This window comes from Pongo abelii, chromosome 5, assembly GCF_028885655.2.
Source record: "Pongo abelii isolate AG06213 chromosome 5, NHGRI_mPonAbe1-v2.0_pri, whole genome shotgun sequence".
Classification (NCBI taxonomy): domain Eukaryota; kingdom Metazoa; phylum Chordata; class Mammalia; order Primates; family Hominidae; genus Pongo; species Pongo abelii.
Window position 1 is genome coordinate 124,040,886 of NC_071990.2, and position 18,043 is coordinate 124,058,928.

The 18,043-nt window shown below is 37.2% G+C and overlaps 1 protein-coding gene across 16 annotated transcripts in view; it reads left to right on the plus strand.

Annotated features, from left to right (window-relative positions):
• PKIB (cAMP-dependent protein kinase inhibitor beta) overlaps positions 1 to 18,043 on the plus strand; it is a 236,566-nt gene that overhangs the window by 174,517 nt on the left and 44,006 nt on the right. For 10 of the 16 annotated variants that reach the window (XR_010140336.1, XR_008526411.2, XR_008526409.2 and 7 more), the window contains exon 3: positions 11,350 to 11,416. The exons of 1 other annotated variant lie outside the window; for it this stretch is intronic. The gene's annotated coding sequence lies outside the window, so the exon portion shown is untranslated. Of the gene's footprint in view, positions 1 to 9,764; positions 9,980 to 11,349; positions 11,417 to 18,043 lie in introns of all 16 variants that reach the window. 5 more of the 16 variants (XM_063724971.1, XM_054558098.2, XM_054558102.2 and 2 more) reach the window with 1 other exon arrangement.

The following is an 18,043-nucleotide window of genomic DNA, read 5'->3' on the forward strand; positions in this document are numbered from 1 at the left end:
GGATCAAGGGCCTACCCTACTCCAGTGTGACTTCATCTTAACTTGGTTACATTTGCCAAGACCTTATTTCCAAATAAGATCACATTCGCATGTACTGGGGGTTAGGACTTTAATATATTTTCAGGGGAAACGATGCAACCCATAACACCATATCTGTATTTGTTTTAGGGCTGTAGTGTGATTGTTTCAGACCAATGCCTCAGAGAAATGTGGAGGTGGGTGGAATCATTCTACTGAAAATTAGTATTTTAGCATTTAGAACATATGTTCTTTGTACCACTTCCTTCAAAAAATTTATTTACATATTCATGAGGATGTGGATATTCTCATATTGAAGGTCTCTACAAGATGATGTTATGTCAACTAGTGCAGTATGATATGACAACAGTAATACTGCAATGTGGTGAAAGTACCAACAACTGACAAAATCCACAGACTAGCTGCAACAGTCAGAGATTGATTGATGTTTGAAGCTCAGCTTTCAGCAGTAGCTGCTTCATTGAGAATTGGTTTTAGTGACTTAGCACTGCAGCTGCCATTTTTCTCTGAGCCAGACAAATCCTGACATGAACAACATACTGTTATAGGAAGTATACATTCAGCTAGTTATGACTGTCATTGGCCTAAATATGAGACTTGTAGTCATTCTCAGATTAAAGGAAGGAGATAATTTTGACACTTAATGTAAATATTAAATTTATTTATTTATTTATTTTAGAGATGGGTTTTTACAGGCTGGAGTGCAGTGATGCGCAATCATAGCTCACTGTAACCTCAAACTCCTGGGCTCAAGCAATCCTTCTGCTTCATCCTCCCAAGGAGCTGGGACTACACTTGTGTGCCACCGTGTCCAGCTAATTTTTCTATTCACTGCATTGCCCAGGATGGTCTTGAATTCCTGGGCTCAAGCAATCCCCCTACCTCGGCCTCCCAAAGTGCTGGGATTATGGATACGAGCCACTGTTCCTGGTCTGACATTAAATATATTTTCGTCAAGTTTTTTGTTGTTGTTATTTTTGTTTTATTTATAGCCTTCTTGCCTTTAAATCTAATTTAATGTAATGCCTTAAAGTGAAGCATATCTAAATAATTCATCTTCTAAAGGCAAATATATAATATATAATTGTAATGTTTAGAATTTAGTATGCCTAGTAAACACCCCTTTAGGGAAAAATAAACCTTTGTAAAAAGCATATTAATACATTTTTAAATTCAAAGTTGGACTTTAGTGACATCAATAGTGTTTGCATTTAGCTATTAGTCTTCCTTGGACTAGATTGAATGGCAGCCTTGAAGTACATAGTCTGTACAGCCTAATACAGTGAACTTCTATAAATGCTTCTCCAGTTCTAGAAAGATCATGAATTAGAAAAATTAAGCTTTTTTTTGTTCTTGTTGACTCATATACCTGGGTTAAAAAAATTTTCAAAATGACAGCAATGACAAAAAGAAATAAGGTTAGTCTGCATTGCTTAGTAAAGATAAGTAGCAAAACCAGAAGTGAAAACATTTCAACCTTTGTCTCTTCATTGTTGAGCAAAATATGAAACCTTAATTTGGCCAGTTTACTTTTGAGAGATTGTTCTTACAGATAATGCTTAAGAGTCACTCTTCAAAGGGCCCTTTAAAATGGATTTATTGCAAAATTTTATTTCAAATTATTTTCTTAGTCTAAAATTCAAAACTAACAATCTGCATCTTATTTAGATAAAAGCATCTAAATCTGCAGCATGTTAAATAGTTAGCCAAGAAATATTCCTCTGAATAAGATCCTTCTAATGCATTTCTCTGCTTTTGTGTGCTTTTTCTAGGATACAGGAGAATGAAATAGCAATGACAGTGTTAGGACAAAGTAGACTCGGGAGAGAGACCTTCAGCTCAAGAAATAATGAGATCAAAATCACGTAGGAATTCACACAGTGTTAGTTTTGAAAGGAAACAGACGTCAGGGAAAGGAAAAAAGAAAGTTGGTTGTAAAGTCAGTTTTTAATGAAAAAAAAACTTAAAATGCATTTGAAATTTTTATAGATATTTTCTGGTCCTATGCATATAATTGGTTATTTAGAGGTAATTTGGTTTTTGATGAAGCTGAGTTTATCCTCCACCCCCTAAACTGACACCTCAGTAAAGGAATGGCCTGTGACTTTGTGCTAGTCATTTAACCTTCTAAAGCACAGTTTTTTCTTCGGTACAAAGAATAGTCATAATAGCAACTTCTGTTTATTAAGCACTTACTATGTGTTAGGAATTACACTAAGTACTTTTCGGACATTGTCTCATTTAATCTTCACAACATCCTGTGAGCTGGAAGTTTTATTTCCACAGTACAAATAAGGAAATGTGAGCCGAGTTTGCCCAAGTCATATAGCTATTATGTTCTAGAGCCAGTCTGTCTCCACAGCTCATGTGCATAGCATTATACTGTCTTTAATGTTAGTCTTTTCCAGCCTTAGCCTTCCATGACCAAACCTTTATGACCATCTGACTTCCTTTGCCCAGTGCACTCACCATCGACACTGCCTCTCAGCCAGATTCAAGCCGGTTAACCTTGCAAAAGCCCTTAAATTTCCAACAGGTTACCTATGCAGAAGAAGAAACTAAAGTTCAAAGGGCTTATTGCTTTGTAAGAGGTCATTTAGCTAACCAAAATCATGTCCGTTTAATAGCAGTATCTTGACTGACTCAAAAGGGCACAAAATTATAATATCTACTTCAAAAACATTTTTTAAAACTGGGGATATGTGCTAGTTTTTTTTTATACTTCTCTTCCACCTTTCCCCTCTGTATCTCTAGGAGTTTATCAAGTCACTTTCTGGTGGATACGCAATATGACAACACATCTCTTAGTAGTCTCGAGGTGCCCTCATGGGCACATTTGTGTGTGCTTTTTGAAACAGACCAGACTCCTTTGAGCAGGTTACTGATCTTATCAAGGTAGGGAGTGAACATCCGGTATTAATCTATAATGCTAAGAGGGTATCTTTTAGAAACTATTTTGAAAAAATATGGGATATATCAAAAGTGACCTCTAAAGTAGAATTCATCAACTTTACTTTCAGACAAAGTCTGAAAAGTGTATTTCTTTTTGTTGCTCCTGTAAATCGACTTAGTCAACCACTACTACTAGTATTAAGTCAGTATGGCAGGCAGACCTGGATTCATGACTTGACCTTGCTTGGCACTGGTTCGATTATAACCTCAAGCTTCCTTAGACATCCAACGGTACTAATATTTTTTTTCTGATGGCTTTTGAAAGGATTCAGTGAGAGAATGTTTAAAGCATCTGGAAAGTCATGGACATTCCACAATTGTTTGCTCCCTTTCCTCCCAGTGAGTTGGTATGTTCCTTTTTATATTTAACATAGTTTTCATTGGCTTTCTTCTGTGAGCACAAATGTTTATAGATGCCAGATGGAAATATGCGTCTATGTATGTAACAATACTGGGGTTAGACTTAACTTTTTTCAATTTATTTTATAATTAACATCAAAATTAACTATGATGCCTAACAATTTCCTCTTTAACCTGAGATATACCTATTAAAATGTTGTAAGTCGGCCGGGCACGGTGGCTCGTGCCTGTAATCCCAGCACTTTAGGAGGTCAAGGAGATCGAGACCATCCTGGCTAACACGATGAAACCCCGTCTCTACCAAAAATACAAAAAATTAGCCGGGCATAGTGGCGGGCACCTGTAGTCCCAGCTACTCAGGAGGCTGAGGCAAGAGGATGGCGTGAACCTGGGAGGCGGAGCTTGCAGTGAGCTGAGATGACTTCACTGCACTCCAGCCTGGGGGACAAATCAAGACTCTGTCTCAAAAAAAATAAAAATAAAAATAAAAATAAAAGTTGTAAGTGAGATGAAAGATAACGTAAAGCTTATGAACTTTTTTGTTGGTGTTTGAGAATTATAATATAGGTAAGAAAGTAATATAAGCTAAGAAGTTTAATAGTTACAGAAAAAAATTAAAAGTTACTTCTTTTATTGAGGCTTTGCAAGCAAACATTAAGAAGCACTGAATAGTTTACCAAAAAAAAAAATGTGAATCTGCTGTTTCGGTGCTGTGGTTTTTATGTGGCACATGGTAAAAAAGTAAAGAGAAGCTCTTTCCAGGTTGATCTGAGTGGCTTTCAGGTTATATTTAAATGCCAGGAATTCTAGAACCACGCAGGCCACACCTGAAAAGATATACAGACAGATAGGAGTGAAGCAATGGCAATTTTGCGTGTCGAATGCTGTGTCATGAAATGCAACCCCCATCCTCTACCCTGCTCCCACTTAATATATACACACTCTTCTCTTACTCCAACTCAAAATAAGAAAAAAAGGTTTCTTTCCCCTCAAGCTAATTTCTTGTGGTACAGCAACCTTTGTTCAGGTATTCTGCAACCATATGTAAAGGAATGGTCATTTTAAAGCAGGTTTTCACACTCTGATCTACTTGGAGAAGTGAAAAGTATTGTCTGGTCATTAAGTAAAAAAATGACAGGGTTTAAAATCCCAAAATGTGCGCCAGTATTAAGAATTTAAAAGAATACTGTATATAGGATTCAAGGATAACACTAAAAACAACAGCGAAAACTGTCTTCCAAACAATTGGAAAGACCGTGGATAATGCAGTCACTATGTGAAGAGATAAAGGAGATTCCTAACTGATTTCTCTTCAAAGGAAGAGAGAGGGATATCAATTTCTCATACAAAGTGAATTAGTATGATCGACTTTTATGAAAATGTGCTGGTAAAGAAAAATGGAGTCTTTCCTGATGTCCCTTAAGCAGCTATACTACACACTCTGCAGACTAAAACTAGAGAGAAAACGGTCTTCAAAGAAAAAGCTAAAATGGTGTGTTTTGTCAATATGAAGTGGATAATGGAATACAAAACAGAAATCTTCGGTCTGACTTCTCCCTAAAAAATGTCCTCCTGGTTGGATCAACCAGGCCAGATGGGGAAGAAGAACTGTTGGAGGGCCTAGTATAATGTTGCCTGAATGTTCTGGAATGCTGATGACCTTCCAGGAATATTAGCACATCTCACAAGTGATACAGATTCCCCAACTCTTTCTTTTTATATGTAACAGTTGGCTTCTATGTTGCCAACTTTATTAACTTCAAAGCTTAATGTGAAATTTAAATCACTATATCTTCCAATGAAACAATAAAAATTGGAGGAGGATTTGTTTCAATTTGCCATTTCTACTTACAGACATCAGCCCCTGGCTGGGTGCGTTGGCTCACTCCTGTTATCCCAAAACTTTAGGAGACCAAGGTGGGAGGATTGCTTAAGGCTAAGAGTTTGAGACCAGCCTGGAAAATATATTGAGACCCCATCCCTATTTAAAAAACAAAACAAAAACAATCAGCCTCCTAGAAAGAATGTGTGAGTAGCAAGGCACTTATGCTTCATTTTCCCTTCATTCTTGTCACCTCTTTTCTTCCTCTATTGTGAGAATTTAAAAAGGACAGAATGACATAGGTACCTGTTGGGTGTTTTTTTTTTTTTTTTCCTCTTGGAATTCTGGAAATTTAAACTAAAGAAATTATTGTGATCTGGCTTGTTCAGAACTGTAATTAATGCCTTTCTGTTTCAAGAAATGATTGCTTTAGTTTTTCTTGGGAGCTTTAAATGGATTTAAGACATTTAGCCCACATTAGATTCCCTTTAAATCTGTTTGTCAGCTTGAATCAAGGTTAATTCTATTATTCTATGATTTTAATCATTAACCCTTTCCTATGTAGGATAATAACATTCTTTTTTTTTTTTTTCACCTTTGCCGATTACTGCTGCTCTCTTCTGCCTTCTGTGAGAATACCCCATCATTCAGCTTTTGGCATTCTCTGATCTTAGTCTTAGATTCTATTAATTTTCACATTTTCATCTGAATATACTACACAAAATTGCTGATATTTCTATTTTCAAATTTTTCCTTTTGTCTGAGTTCCAGGCCCATACTTTCAGCTCCTGCCTTGGCTATTTTCCACCATCTGAACTCCACCCATCTCCCTCTCACCTGTTATTTTGTTAGTGGTTCCACTATTGTCCTAGTTCCCTGGGCATAGGAATTGTTTGAGTTCGTCATTCTCCCTCATTCGGTGTAGCCTATCACCACATTCCATGGATTTTTCCATTTTGTAAATGCTTTTTATGTCCATGTATATTAGTTTCGGACATCAGTTTGGCAGTTATTGCAAAATCCAAAAATAACAGTGGATGAAACACAATGTAAGTTTAGTTCTATCTTATGTGCAATACAGGCAGGTGCTGTAGGGCTGGTATAGTGGCTTAACCAGGTTAGGGATGCAGGCCCCTTCTATCTAGTTGCTTTGTCATCTCCAAGGTATTGTGTTTGTCCACCTCATGCAGCATGACTCGCAACAACAGATGCAGTCCAGTTTTCAGAAAGGGCAAAAGAGGAAGGAGAGACCACATTCCCTTCTCTTTCAGTATGTAACCTGGAACTGGAATATATCACTTCTGCACCTAGCCACAGTTAATGAAGAAATCCAGTTGCATGACCTAGCAGCATGGAAGGCTTGGTAATACTATCTGTGGCTATGTACCCAGCTAAACTTTCTATTTCTATAGAAAGGGGGAGAGGAGCAAATAGCAGCCAGCCAGCAGTATTCCCTATACTCGTCTTCCTCCAGTTTTATAGTCCTCACCCTTTGGTGGGGCCTTATTGCCCATTGCCAAGGCTATTTCTAAAAACTTTTGCTGGATTTGCTATTTGCTCACTACCAATCCACCCATCACCCATTATTTCTTATAAGGAATCACATGTTTTTGTTGTTGTTGTTGTTGTTAAACCTCATCAAACCTTTGCTCAGTGGCCCACAGCATGAAATCTCTGTTTCAATATTCTTTACAATCTGGTCCTAGTATACCTGTTGCCAGCCATCTTTCAACTTTTATTATTTCATTAATTTATTCATTTAGTATATGTATGTTGAGTACTTACTATGTGTCAGGCAGAGTCATTCATTCTCCTAAGCTAGTTCATTTGAGTTGGTGGACAGAAAACATCCTCATGAATGCACATCATTTTCAATGTCACCATGATTCATCTCTGTGATGATTATGTTCACCATTGTAATGCTTGAGAGGTTAAATGCATCCTCTTAAGAGTAGACTTTTAAAACTAGGTCTTACAGTTGAAGTGGTTAATTTGCTTCACATAGTCAGATGATGTTCACTGGACACATTTTAACTTTCAGATTTTTGTGTATTTTAGAACTATGCCTTGCTTTTAAAAACAAAACAAAAATTTAAAAGAATACTTATTGAAGGGGCCAGGTGCGGTGGCTCACGCCTGTAATTCCAGCACTTTGGGAGGCCGAGGCGGGTGGATCACGAGGTCAGGAGATCGAGACCATTCTGGCCAACATGGTGAAACCCTGTCTCTACTAAAAACACAAAAATTAGCTGGGCGTGGTGGTGGGCACCTGTAATCCCAGCTACTTGGGAGGCTGAGGCAGGAGAATGGCTTGAACCCAGGAGGCGGAGGTTGCAGTGAGCCAAAATTGCACCACTGCACTCCAGCCTGGTGACAGAGAAAGACTCTGTCTCAAAAAAAAAAAAAAAGCTTATTGAAGTAGCTATAACTAGATTTAGTAGCTCATTGACATTGTAAAATAGTTCAAATGAAAGCATAGGTTAGGTCTTATCTCATGTGTTACAGTTGTCTAGTTGCTTATTTGTTCCCAAGCAACCTCATCTTATCCCCAGTCTTACAGACTGAAGTGTAAAAGCCTTTACCGGAACATGCCTTTGACTGGACTTTGTCCTCCAAACTACATTTCCTTCTCCTTCTACAGTCCTTGGTGTTTTGAGGCAGAAATTTGCATAATGTAACTAACCTGACATGATTTTTATGTTTACAGTTCATTTTTCAGAGAAGTCACTGAACCAGGTGAGATACATGAGGCTGTTACACAAGTTCAGGGTTAAATCTGTATTTAATACTTCGATATTTTGTTCATCATAGATCTTTGCATAAATTTCTATTTTTACAGTGTATGGCATTTACATGTTATTTATCTTTATTTCTGAGCTTTTGGGCACCCCCTGAAATTTTGTGCTTCAGACCCAATAGATTCTTCTCCTTTATCCATGTTATTTGCATGTTAACATGGCTGGCTGCTTGAGTAATTAAAACTCAAGTTAGAAAATATATATTTGGAAGAAAAAATAAGTATTTATTGTTTTACCAAACCCTAGTACCAAAAATTACCTTAAATCCTGTTAGTTAATGGTTTAAGTATTTATATTTACAACTGAGGTCAGCTTGGGACATGCAGAGAAATCAGTTCCTGCAAGCAAGTAGATTGTCCATCAAAAAAGAGGATGGACAAGCACCAAGATTAATATTTTTAGCTACGTTATTATATCTTTCTTGAAAAGGCTGCTCTTGTTCCATATCCAGCCTGGTAGCCTCATCTCTAAAGTGGCAGTGTAGACATGTAGTTTTCCCTGAGAAAGAGGAGCAGAGTAGGGAAGGGAGTGAGTAGAGCATCAGACCTTGAAGCCCGAGGTACCCAGATCAGTTCTGCTTGTATCCATCTTGAATGTAGGCCTTCTGCTAAGGGGTTCATTTAAAAAGAAAATATTCCTCATCTAAAAACAATAGTTTGAAAAAGATTGAACTAAATGACATTCAAGATCTCTGCTAATTCTGAACGTGCATGTGTTTCTACTGTGATAAATTTCTGCTGATTCACCCATACTTTGATCTGCTCCCTTTGTAAAGGGTATCAATACACCTTGATGAGTCCACTGACTTTTTGGCTGTTGGTATGTCTTAGCTTCCATGTATATCATCAAGTTTTCTCTTGATTTAGTTGTAGTTTCAGGAGAGAGAATGGAGAAAGAATCAGACCTTGTGTGGTAGAAACATCTGTAAATTCTGCATCGTATACTGAGGATCATGAAAAACATATTAGAACACCTAATTATATCTATTTATATTTTATTTTTAATGTCTGTTAATGTATTTAACATATATAATAATATAGCAAATAAGTTATATTAGACTATTAGGATAGTAATACTTATAATTTATAGTATAAATATTCATATATGGGAGATATGTACACACAAAAATTATTTTTGTATTTGTTAGGGGCATGCTACTGTTCTTGCAATCTTCCCAAGAATTACTGCACTTTCATTAGTAAAATATTTGATAACTGATATTTTAAAGGATGAGTAGAGACTGTTACAGTCTCTTAATCTTTAGTATTTTTGCGGTAAGCATATCTTCATTAAATCTGAATTTTTACATACATTAGTAATAAAAAATATGGATGAAATATTTTCAAAGTCCACCACGTATGTATATTTGTATGTAAAATAAACTGGAAAGAAGTGGAGAGGGAAAAACAACTATTTCACTCTTTTTTTTATTTTGGTTGTGTTGCAATAGACAGGGATAGGTGCATTTCTGTAAAATAAAATTAATCATGGAAAGGTTATAAAATTATAGGGATATTTTAAACATGCATTTTTAAAATGCAAATAGCAATGTTTACTTTTATCTAACAGACTTTAAACTAGATTTTTATTTATAGTTTCTACTAGATCTTTGCCAAGAGCTGTGTCCAAATGGTTGAAAATATTAAGACTACAAAATTTTGTTTTCTTAATTATGTCTTTTAGGGGTGTATATTTATATTACATTATATAAGTTTTGAAGTTTACAAATTTTTATCTTTTTGCTACTTACTGTATCATCATTTCTTCATTTATTTCTCACTTCCTTTTCTCAGTTCCTTTTATTTGGTCTGGACATATAGGACTCATTGAAGGAAAAAGTCCCAGACAAAGAGTGAGAGGAAGAGCAAAGATCATTTGAGAAACTGAGTATGGGAACAAGGTTAAAATGATGTCTGCTTTTAATTTTAAAATTCTTCCAAGGTGATAAAATATGCATTCAGGCAGCTCCAAGTCTGAAAAACACCTAATGCACCTTGACATTCAACAGGTATTTATTGCACTCCTCCTACCATCTGTGAAACACTGTGCTGGGGACAAGACAAATGAGTCACAGTCCATGCCCTCAAAAGGCTTAAAAAAATGTGTTTGCAGCAGGAAGGCAGACACTAAACCGAAATATGTAATACCTGTGATAAGCACAAAGACAGATATATACCAGGGTGTTTTAGAGCACATAGGAAGGAACCTGCCTAGACTAAGGAAGGCATAGAAGGCTCTGGAAAGGGTTGCCCAAGTTGACCCAGAATAGATGAAGAAGATATACTAGCAAGGGGATGGGGAAGAGATGGAGGGCAAAGAAACTCAGCCACAGGGGTGACAGAAATAAAGCACAGGATTCTACTGGTGGAGTGTGACTGTGGAGCTTTAGGATTGGTGCAGGTTGGGCATGGATGAAAAGGAAGGAAAAGTGGAGTGGGGCTAGTTCTTGGAGGGCGCCATGTACCATGTGAAGGGATTTGGACTTGATATTATAGGTGATAGGCAGACTAATAAGGGTTAATTGTAGAATGATCATGACTGTATTTACTTTGAAATAATTCTGCCTGACACCTGTGTAAAGAATGGATTTGCAGGTAGCAAGAATGCATACAAGAAAATCATCAGGACGTTGTTGCCACAGTCCAGGAAGAGTGAATGGTAGGTTGAACTAAGGCAGTGAGAGTGTGGTGAAGGGAATTTGCAAAGAGCCTTATTGCTATGAGTGGCTAATGTGCATACCGATGGTTCATACTCACATTATTTTTCACCCTTCTTATGCCAGATGCTAAGTCCTGAAATATAAGGCCCATTCTGTAAATAGGAATTATATATAGGTAGTTTACTTTGATTTCCAAGAGCAAGATGGTTCGATTCCTTTGACATGATCCTTATGTGGGTACTGGGAATATTGGTACAATGCCTTAGAATACTTATGGAGGGTGCAGAAGATTCTCTACAATTATATTCTCAAAGTCTGGTGTGTTTCTACAAGCTTCCAAAGGTGGTATCATGCGAAATATTGTCCTACAATCATTTTTATGTGGCTACAAATATTTCCTGTAATGATCAGTTGTTTTTACATGATGATTTCTCAACCTGACAATGATCCTTAACATCATCAATGCAGCAATCATCCACTGGATTTTGTAGCTGATAATCTTGGGAACTAATAACTGTTATTTGAAATAAGGTCCTTTTAACTTTTAATAGAAAATTTTATGTTTGAATTAGAGGTTCGGCTTTTCCTGAGAAAGTCAGGCAAGTCGTGATGTTTACCAGTTTTAACTAAATATTTTTAAAAGCCAAAAGTAATTAAAATTTATTAACTGAATCGCCATCTTTTCTGGTTCTTCATAGTTTTTTTTTTTTAATTTGCAGGAAAGAAAGTTTATCAGAATTTTTTAAACCTGTCTCAGAAATAACAACATATTTTAATCAGAGATTTGTAAGTATCCTTTTCTTCTTTATTTAGGAAATTATATATTGATTTTGTGAAAGAAATGGTTCCTACCATAAAACACTTGACAGGAAATGGATATTTAGTCTGAAGTGGCATGCAAAATTTGAATGAGAGAAATATATATGCAAAAATCTACCACTCCTCAAACAACAAAATAAATAAACCAAAGCCTCAATTAGAAAACCTTCACCAAATCTATCTATAGCTCATAAATATTTGGTTTATTCTTTGGACATTTCTCTTTGATGATGTCTTTTTCATTATCTTTCTGCCTTTTGTGAAGACACATGTGTGTCTACATATTTTAGAGAGTTTGTCACATCAATGAGAAGGAAGAGAAAAAGAGGTCCACAGGAAAGGGAAGAAATAGTATTCTGTTAAAAGTTAATATGGCTTTTCTATGACCACTTTTGGTGAATTTTTTTTTAAAATCAAAACTAGGTCTCATAATACTAAGGTCCATGCAGTTTCATCATAGTTCTGAAAGGCCTATTATTGTCCTATACCCAAAACTGATCAACTCAAGAATGAGGAATCTAGGAGACTTTTTCTATTTTAATTTACCAGAATTCGAGACAAGCACACATTTTCACAAATATTTTATTAGATAAATTTAGAAGAACCTGTAAGTGAAAAAAAATTATGTTTTATTCCCTGAAAAAAAATCATGTCTAATGAAGTTTTATTATAGCACTAAAGCAAATAATCAGCATATTGAATTTAAGAACACAGAGGTGATGGTGTAAAGCAGCAGTCCCTGACCATTTTTGGCACCAGGGACTGGTTTCATGGAAGACAATTTTTCCACAGACTTGGGGTTGGAGGGGATAGGGACGGTTTTGGGATGATTCAATCACATTACATTTATTGCACACTTTATTTACATTATTATTACATTGTAATATATAATGAAATAATTATACAGTTCATCACAATGTAGAATCAATGGGAGCTCTGAGCTTGTTTTCCTGCAACTAGATGGTCCTACCTGGGGTGATGGGAAACAGTGACAGATCATCAGGCATTAGATTCTCATAAGGAGCATACAACCTAGATCCCTTGCATACACAGTTCACAATAGGGCTCATGCTCCTATGAGAATCTAATGCTGCCACTGATCTGACAGGAGGCAGAGCTCAAGTGGTAATGTGAGTGATGTGGAGTGGCTGTAAATACAGATGAAGCTTTGCTTGCTCACCTGTTGCTAACCTCCCACTGTGTGGCCCAGTTCCTAACAGGCCATGGATTGGTACCCAGCCCATGGCCCAAGTGTAAAGAAGATCAGTAAAGCAAAGTCATGCAACTAAAGTCTGGAGCTGAGTGGGCTCTTCACTAGCTGTATGAGACCTTGGACAGCATAATTCTGGGGTTCTCAACTATAAATATTTGTGTTTGAGGGTTGTTGACTAAAATGATGACTACCCTAGATCATTTTATGATTCCAGGATATCACTGAAACATTGCTGCTTAGTAGTTAACAGTCACTTTATCTTGGTTAACTATTATTACTATATGACATTAACATTTGTGTAGTAGCTAATAAAACTGACCAACAGGAACTGAGATATATTTCTATCTTGCTTCATCAGATAAGACCTCAGCAATTGTTTAATGAAAAGGTGCATTAAATGTTTAATTACACATTTTGCAGCAATATAGGCTGTTTCATAGCTTTGCGACATTAGTTTTCAGTTTCATTGCATACATTTATTAATCTTGTGATTCCGGGTAAGTTGCCTGAACTTCCTAACACTTCAGTTTGTAAATATTAACAATGACATTAACCTATACTGTACCTGTGATTTCCTGTCTTTACTACATTGTTTTATAGATCTTGAGGTTTTGTCCTTGTAAATATTTCATTTGTAAGCATATATATGCTATGTTATGGATGATATTGGTATTTATAAAGTCACTGGAAGAATTGCTATAATGCAGATTCTTGGCCACACTTCCAACTATTAACAAGTATCTTAGATAACTCTTATGAAAGTAATTCATAAGCTAATCTTTGAGAAATACAAATTTTCCTTTAAAAATGATCCCCAAATCAAAATCGAAGGGGAGCTTTGTAAAAAATACACATTTCTAGGGCTCTATCTTGGAGCTCCTGATTTAGCAGCAGGGCTGAAGCAAGGCCTTGGAACTTGTTTTTTTTTTTTTTTAAAAACTGCCTCATTGATTATAATACTTTGAAAATTCCTGCTTTACAGCCTCACTGCATCGCTAACTTTTAGTTGAAGAAGGTTTTGGCTGTGCTGCTTACCATATATGGATGAGGGGATGTAGTCAGGCTTGTGTGCTTCTGCTAGTGCAGATCAAGTAAAGAATGAAAATGATGAGTTTGGATTGTCTGCAGTGCATACATTGAGATTGACTGTCTTCTCACCCTTGGCTATGTAGCTGCTTTAAGTAAATCCATATGTCAAGCCCATAAATTTCAGATTTCCTGAACCAGAAAAGACTGTTGGAGATCATCTAGTTCAAGCCCCTTATTTTGCAGAGGAGGGAATTAAACTCAGAGATTTGCCCCAAGGCCCCTGGAGAAGACCAGGACTAACAGTTGGATTCTTGCCCCAAGCTTACTTTCATTTTTATCACAATTGAATGACTCTAATTCTGCCATTTTAGGAACCTATGCTACTTGTGAAACCAGCTTTCTTTCCTTCCTTCTTTCCTTCCTTCCTTCCTTCCTTTCTTTCTTTCTTCTTTCTTTTTTTTTTTTGAAATGGAGTCTCGCTCTGTTGCCCAGGCTGGAGTGCAGTGGCGAGATCTTGGCTCACTGCAAGCTCTGCCTCCTGGGTTCACACCATTCTCCTGCCTCAGCCTCCCTAGTAGCTGGGACTACAGGCACCCACCACCATGCCCGGCTAACTTTTTGTAGAGACGGGGTTTCACCGTGTTAGCCAGGGTGGTCTCAATCTCCTGATCTCGTAATCTGCCCGCCTCGGCCTCCCAAAGTGCTGGGATTACAGGCATGAGCAAAACCAGCTTTTCTAGTGCTGACTTCAGGCTTCCAGAGCAGGCATAGAAAGTGCTCTTAACTGTCCAGCTCTATGAAAGTGAGAGCATCTTCCTTCCCAACTCCAGTTCTCTGTCCTGAATGAAAAGAGGCAGAAGGGCCACTGAGGGAATGCTCATACTCACCTGGACAGGACTTCTGTTCCTATAGTTGCACCATTTTCTCTATTGCCTTCTTGGTCTTTATGTTAGCCAGAGCCAGGCCTTTTCGTAAATTCTGTATGTCCAGAAGGCAGAGCCATCATCTTAGTTTGTTTCTTTTGTTTAATACTTGAATCTTTCTGTTTTTTTTTTTGTTTTGTTTTTTTTGTGGCACATCTTTACTTGCCCTAATTTGGACATTTTTCAGCTCTGGAGTGCAATTATGTTCAACAAATACTCAGTGCTTCTCTGTCCGAAGAGCAGTCCTGGGTACTAGAGATGTAAAATGAATCCAGTATAGTCCTAGTTTCAAAAGCATTCACAACATCATGAGAAATGAGATAAGTATGAAAATTGCTGCAGGAATGTTTGCAAGTGCCACAGGAGCACAGAAGCCGTGACTTCCACTTACTAGGAGAGTGAAAGAAGTCTTTGGAGAGGAGGTGACATTGGTCTGTTTTAGGTGCAAAACCATAACCCACAATATAAATGTACAACATTTTGAAACCACATGAAAATAATATATCTAAGTCTTAATAAAGAGAGCAAATGCAATGCAGATAAATAAGGCTGGCGTCAGCATGATGGAGGAAGAGGGACACTGCAACACGTGGCGGGAGGCCTGTGTCTTCTCACACCACTGCCTCCAACTTGTGTGACTCTCCACGATCCAGTCAGACTCCTGTGGCTACAGGCGATCCAACATACTTGGGATACCATGAAGTGAAAAAAAAGTGCATCCCAAACAAGGTGTTATGTGTGCCAAAACTTCAGTTTTGAGTAGTTGTTGCCCAAGTGAAAAGGAGTTTTGGAGGAAGAGCACTTCAGCCAGGAGGAAGCACAAATGTGCAGTGACCTGTGTTTGGAGGTGAAAGGGAGTATGTCTGAGAGTTGTAAGTCCTGAATGGAGGGTAGTTTCTTTCAACTGCTGGACCGGAGGGAATCAGAGGAGCAGCAAGAGAGAAGCCTGGGAAGTAAGCAGAGTGTATTTCATGAAGTGTGTTACAGGTCTTGTTAAGAAATTGGGTGAGCTTTTCCTGATGTAAGGGGACGGCTGAAGAGCTGAGATGGTAAGATTTGCTGGGCTGTTGTCAAGAATGGATGAGAGGGCAAAAACCGAGGCAGGAAACTCAGTGAAGAGATCATCTAAGCTGGAGAGGCTGGTGATCTTGGGTAGTGAAAAGGGATGAGAAAAGCAGTCCATCCACAGATTTAAAACCTATTTAGAGACCAGAGTTTATATGACTTGATCATGGAGGGTGAAGGAAAAGGATGCCTCCTGGGTTTCTGGGGTGGATGTACAGTGGTGTTCACTTGCAGGAAAATCCAGGAGGAGGAACAGGTTTCAAAAGGAAGGTGATATTTCTAAGCCAAGGTGATGAGATGAGCTGATTTGTCCTGGGGCTCTTCAATATTAACTTGCCTTCCACATGCCGAGAGAATCACGTACATTGTCACACTTCATCATCTCAGTTGTGAGAGGTATTCTTTTGTGAACTCCAAAGAGGTGGAAGCTGAGGCTTCGAGAGCTTAAGTGCCTTGTATAAGGTCCCTTAGATAATAGGTAGAGGAGCCAAAAGTTCAGAACAGATTCTAAACCAAACCACATGTACCTTCTATTATAGCATCTGCTTTCTTTTTTCTTTTGACACATATAATTCTGTAAAAATAGGTCAATTGTAGAACACAAATAACTTGGGACTTTATGGATTGTTAAATAGAACACATAAACTCTACTTTCTATAGAAGGTTTGCTGAAAAATCAGTTCACAAAGGCTGATTAATTGAAGAAAAGGCATACAAATTTATTTAACATGAATACACAGGAGCCTTCAGAATGAAGACCCCAAAATACAGGGGCTATTTTCCATTTTTACGCTTATGTTCAAAAAAGTATGGATTGCCATATGGAAATATGATTAGACAAAACTTGTATGATCTCATGCTAATAGTCTGACTGGGGAAACCCAGCAAGGTCTGTCAGTCTAGATTCTTCTGGGCTGCTCTAAGCATGCATTCTTTCCTTCTGGATTTGGGGGAGGACCCTCTCTGAAATGGAGGGGTTCTTCAGACCTATGGTTGAATGAGTTAGATAATTTCTTTGTGGCCAGTTTTTAGACAGAAAGGGAGAGGGAAGATTAGAGTCATATTTTTAGGTTTCATGGCTAGCTTTGGAAAAAAAGGGATTCTGATTTCTGCGACCTGCCTTGGGGAAGAGGGATTCTAGTTTTTATGACAAGCCTCAGGGGAGAATGGGACTGCCAGACAGGAAGGCAGGCCAAGATCAAAGAAAAAATTTTGCTTCTGAGGCTGCTTCTGAAGTTTTCACTTTGAGGTATTGCTTTCTGAGCTCCAACATGTCTGAGTTACCACCATCCCTCAGTTGAAATACTGCAATTGCCTCCTAACTCATCTCTTGAACTGACTTTTCCTCTTTTCCAATCTATTCTGTTTGCTGTAGCCAAAACGAACTTTTTAAAATTCAGTTTTGATTGTCATACTGTCACTTAAAATCCTTCAATGACCTCCTGTCACTATTAGGATAGAATAAATTCTTAATATGTCTAAATGCTGTGGCCCCTACTAACTGATCCACTTCATCTTGTGTCTATCTTTCCCTTCTTCCCTTTGCTCTGGCCACACTGACCTTCCTTCAGTTCCTAAAATGTGCTCGTCTCTCCTGCATGAAATACTCTTTTCCTACCTCAATACCAGTTAACTACATTTCTTCCTTTATATCTCAGTTCATACTCTCAATGAGCCAGGTCCTGATATACTCACATAAAACCTTGTAATTTTTTTTAATCTAAGACTTACCACATTTTGGAATTATATATGGATTTGTGTTAATAGTTTTTATAATGTTTTTTCTCATCCATTGGAGTTCGTTAAAACAATTATAAAACTGTTTGGGCAGGCATATAGTTGGCACTCAACAGATATTTTTCAAATGAATTAATACATTCATAAGTGAATAAAAATGACTTTGGATTAGCTAATTTATATTTGATCATTTGTTTGGTAAATTACTTTTTAGAATTCAGAAAAAGGACATTTCTTTTACACCTATAAAATAAACTGAGTTTTGCTCATATACAATATTGTTTTATTATACTCCAATGATATAACATTTCCCCTGGTATTATATTATAATTGAATTTCTCCTTCTGAAGTCAATTTTCTTTTGCTCAATAAATGAAGACGATTCAAACAGCAGAGGGGTAATTACCTAATTGACATTTTTTGGATTAACCAATTAAGAAAAAAAATTAAAGCTTGGAAATGGCAACTATAAAGATCAATATATCACCATTCAGTGTACCAAGGAAAGAGGAAAATATATCATAATTTACTTTAAATGTCACAGCTTTATTGCACTTGCTAATTAAATGATGCTTTTCCATCCCAGCCACATTGAAAATGATTTAGAATTTTCAGGAGTAATATTTA